The following is a 5,167-nucleotide window of genomic DNA, read 5'->3' as shown; positions in this document are numbered from 1 at the left end:
TTAGTAGAGACGGGGTTTCACCATGTTGACCAGGATGGTCTCGATGTCTTGACCTCGTGATCCACCCGCCTCAGCCTCCCAAAGTGCTGGGATTACAGGCGTGAGCCACCGCGCCCAGCTTTTTTTTTTTTTTTAATAATAGGAAAGGGGATGTGGTCACAGGTAACCCACAAAAGGGATCCTTCAAATGATTATTGAGAATGTTCCTGCAAAACATTCTCTTTTGGGATATTAAGTTCTAGTGGAACCTTATTCTGTAAAACATATTCTGCACATTTCTTCAGTAAATTTTTAAACACAGCGTCATTGTGTCAGGCTCCTTACTAGCAGCAAACTCTATTTCTGGTCTCATGGACAGGCTACAAAATGAAGCGATCTTAAAGTTATGCAGATATCTGTAGCCCTGAAATGTGGGGTATGAGCTGCAGAATCAACTTGTTTACCTTTTCTCTTTGAATACCATTGATCAACTGGAGAACTGAACAGGGACTACAGGAAGCTGAACGAGGAAAAGCCTGGTTCCTACATCCATGAGGAATTATTAAGACATATAGACATGAAGAGAGGTTGTATATCATTTCTGGTTCCAAATACCTGAAAAAATCATTAGACTTTTCAAATCTGTTTTTCTTTCCATTATTCTAGCTCTGCCTGTTGTCATTAGACTTGATCCAGGTAACACCGATGGGCAGACTAATGGAAAGGATAACAGATTTCATTTATTTTAAAGAATTTTTCTTCTTTTCCAATTGAAACAAAAAGTCAGTATTATTTTGCAGTCTGTTTGAAGAATTGCGTTGTGTGGGAGAAATTCCTCTGTCATCAGAATGTCCATACAGAGACTGAACTGATACCTGCTGGGGAAATTGTCCAAAGAAACAAGATTGAGAAGATGGTGGGGGCGTGGCAACGGGGGTGGGCGGTAACATTCGCCATCCCTTCCAATTCCAGGGTCACTGGATACTTGGATTCTACTTCTGTGCTTGGATTACTGTGACTGATGAGCTGCTGAAGGAGCCTTGCTTTGCTTTAAATGAGCAGTGATCCACTTCAAAGTAGAAGATGCATTAGTTCAAAGGGATATTGAATTTATCACCTATTACAGAAACCCTGATGAAATTGCTTCTGAAAGAGGTCCAAGGCCCAGTTCCAACAGACTCAAAAGCCAAGTTAGGAGATCAAGGTTTATTTTCAAATCAGTCATATTGCAGGAGATGCTTGGGCCAAGGTGGAGGTTAAGATAGTGGCATGCTGGTAAATGTTTAGTATGGACTATGGGGTGGGGAAAGCGAAGATCTGTAGCATTTCCTAATTTCCCTTGTAGAAATATCCCCACCATGGGCAATTTCGGCTACCAATGTAAGGTCACTGGATACAGGAGTCTGAAGAGATGTGCACAGTTGTCTCTTGAAAGACAGTGTGAGCCTGCTCCAATATGTCACTGGGCTAAGACAGCTGAAAGCATTGTGTTGTCTTTGTAACTAATTAAATATGTATTCATAAGAACATTATAAGCAAACCAGTGCAAAAATAGCAATAGCTATAAACAGGCAACTCACAGAAGAAGGCAGAACGTCCAATAAGCATGAAAATATACTCAGCAACCTGGTTGGCAAAATTAAGAATTGGACAGTACCAACTGTTCACAAGGATGAATGGGGAGAATCATATTCTCATTCACTGCTCTGGGGAAGATAAATTAGTACACACACTTTGGAGAGCAACTTGGCAATATCCTTAAGGTTAAAGACACACCTAATCCACAACCCAGCAACTCCATTAGGAAGGAGGATACCCCAAAAGCTCTTGATATATACACCAGGAGACACAAACAAGGATGTTAGTTGGAACATGGTTTTCAATAGTAAAATACTAGAAACAATCTAAGGGTCCCTCAGTGGAAAGATGAATAATGGTGCTTTGCTTGTACGGTAGAATACTATATGGAGGTTAAAATGAATGAACGAGATCTAAGCGTTAGATCTCGTTAGCATAGATAGATTTAACAACCAGTATTGTGTGGAAAAGCAATTTGCAAAGGTTAAATAATGACACACTACTGTTTATGTAAATATCAATACAAAAACAAGAGCAGCATTGTTTGTGGGTACATATGTATGTATCGAAAGTATAAAATATTCATGGAGGTGATAACAATGTCAGATATTATCTCTCAGGATGAAGGAAGAGAGAAAAAAGTAGAGAACAGTCTTAACTATATCGACAACCTTTTATTCGTGTAAAAGACAAAAGATATCTGAAGCCAGTGATCCAAAATGTTAGTATCTGTTAAACCTACATGGTGGGTACATGCATGTCTGTAAGTTATTTTGTGTATTTTTTGTAGGCTTGAACTGTTTTATAGATTTTTCCCTTGCCTTTTTTTAAATAAACTTTTTAGTATAGAATAGTTTTGGATTTACAGAACCGTTGTAAACATAGTACAGAGAGTCTCAAATAACCACACCCATATTATTAACATCTTATACTGCCATGCTACATTTGTCACAACTAATGAACCAATATTAAGGCATCATTATGAAGATGATTTTTGTTTGTTTTTGGAGACAGAGTCTCACTCTGTTGCCCAGGCTGGAGTGCAGTGGTGCAATCTCAGCTCACTCTGCCTCCCTGGTTCAAGCGATTCTCCTCCCTCAGTCTCCCAAGTAGCTGGGACTACAGGCGTGCACCACCATGCCTAGGGTTTTACCATGTTGGCCAGGCTGGTCTTGGACTCCTGGCCTCAAGTGATCCATCCACCTTGGCCTCCCAAAGTGCTGGGATTAGAGACATGAGCCACCGCACCTGGCCAACATTGTTATTATTAACTCAATCACTACTTTATTGAGATTTTCTCCATTTTTTCCTAATGCCCCTTTTCTGTTCTGGGATCTCAGCCAGGATCACATGTCACATTTGGATGCCACGTCCCTTGGACTCCTCTTGACTGTCACAGTTCCTCAGACCCTTCTTGATTTTTGATGACCTTGACAATTTTGAGGAGCCCTGGCCATGTATTTTGTAGAATATCCCTCAGTTGGAATTTGTCGGGTGCTTTTCTCATGATTAGACTTGGATAATGTGTTTCTGGGAGAAAGACTCCAGAGGTACTGTGCTATTCTCATAACAAGAGTACATGCTATCAACATGATGTCAACACTGATCACCTGCCTGAGGTGGTGTTCGTCAAGTTTTCTACTGTAAAGTGACTCTCTATTTTCTCTCTTTGGAAACATTCATTTCAAACAGCAATTTTTCACCATTTTTCAATAGTGAGCCCCTTTGAGATTCGAATGTGGGCAATGGACGCTCAGCTCAGGAAAACATTCTGATAGATCAAGCAGCACACAAACTGTTCCCTCCCCTGAGCCCATATTTGGGACTCAGGTTAAGAAAACATGTATACTGCATGAATGTCCAGAGTGTTTGTTTGTTTGTTCATTTGTTTGGAGAAGGACCAGGAGAGTAACCAAGTCTGGAGGCTGCACTTCTTCAGCCCTGTTATTTTCAGAAAGGTCAGGATCTGTCACTAACAGTTCTCTTTGTTTGTGTGTTTGGAAACAAGGTCGCCGCCCACTGCACCCACTTTGTCAGTTTACTTTTGTGGTTACCTCCTATTTATAGCAAATAGCAAGGAATAATAGTTTTCTATGCATGAAAATAATAAACTGTTTTTTCCTTTAAAACAAATCTAGGTTTTATTTTCATTTACTTTTTATTTGAGATGGCGTCTTGCTCTGTTGCTCAAGCTGGAGTGCGGGTGCAGAATCATAGCTCACTGCAGCCTCGAACTCCAACCTCAGGCGAGTCTCCTACCTCAGCCTCTTGAGGAGCTAGGATCACAGGCATGCACCATGATGCCCAGCTGATTTTTTTTTTTTTTAAGTGACAGGGCCTTGCTATGTTGCCCAGGTTGGTCTTGAACTGCTGGGCTCAAGTGATCCACCGACCTCAGCCTCATGAGATGCTAAGATTACAGGCATGAACCATCAGGCCTAGCCAGTTTTATTTTTAATAAAACCAATTTAAAGAAACATATGAGCCAGGCGCAGTGGCTCATGCCTGTAATCCCAGCACTTTGAGAGGCCAAGGCAGGCAGATTGTGAGGTCAGGAGATCAAGGCCATTCACTGCTAACACAGTGAAACCCCATCTCTACTAAAAATACAAAAAATTAGCCAGGTGTGGTGGCAGCCTCCTGTAGTCCCAGCTACTTGGGAGGCTGAAGCAGGAGAATCACTTGAACCCGGGAGGTGGAGGTTGTAGTGAGCTGAGATCACGCCACTGCACTCCATCTCAAAACAAACAAAAAACATATGAAGTGACATTTGGAACAGGAAAAAAACAAGTTTCAGAAACCGGTATCAAGAGAGATGTCTTGACTATGGTGAAAAGTGCATAGGCTTTGGAGCCAGAAGGGTCTGAATTCAAATTCCCTCTTTGCTAATTGCCAGCTATGTGATTCTGGGTGAGTGAAACTTTACCCGTTTATAAAATAGCAATCATACAACTTAGCATGCAGGGCAGTGCCTCTCTGAATGTGTTTCCTGTGCCACCCACATCAGGATCAGCTGGTGTGCTCATTAAATGGAACTTCCCAGGCTGCCACCCAGAACTTCTTTATCAGACAGGATCCTGGGGGTGGGGAGGTGGGTGGTAGCGTGGGAGAGAGCCTAGAAATCTGCATTTTAACAAGGTCCCCCCGTGATTTTCGGGTGGGCTCTAGAGAGGATGAAAGGAGCTGAAATAAATAAAGCAGCTGGCACAAAGGAGCAGGAAGGACACTGTTTTTCTGGGCTGCCCAGCATCCGAACACCACTTCTCTCTGAAGGGGATCCTAAGGGCCCTGCTCAGGACTTCCACGGGTGGCTGTGCAGGTTGTGCACTGCACAAGTATAGTGGCTGATGCTCTGGAACTGCACAGTACATAAGCTGCACGGCTATATGTACCCTCCCTTCTCAGAAGGAGCTCAGCTGATCGAGTTCCCCATGGTCCTTTCCTGTTTTTTTAAGCCTGGTTCTCCCAGCCTTCCTTATCATTCCCCTCCTGAACTTTTTTATTAACATAAAGGTGGCCAAGTAGTTTTCAATTTCCTGTATAGATGCAAAGCTGGGCTATTGTAAAATACACACAACATAGGGTTATAGCAGCAGCTGGAGTAAGGCAG

Source organism: Cebus imitator, unplaced genomic scaffold (genome assembly GCF_001604975.1).
Source record: "Cebus imitator isolate Cc_AM_T3 unplaced genomic scaffold, Cebus_imitator-1.0 Scaffold348, whole genome shotgun sequence".
In the NCBI taxonomy this organism is placed as follows: domain Eukaryota; kingdom Metazoa; phylum Chordata; class Mammalia; order Primates; family Cebidae; genus Cebus; species Cebus imitator.
This window is presented reverse-complemented; position numbering follows the sequence as displayed.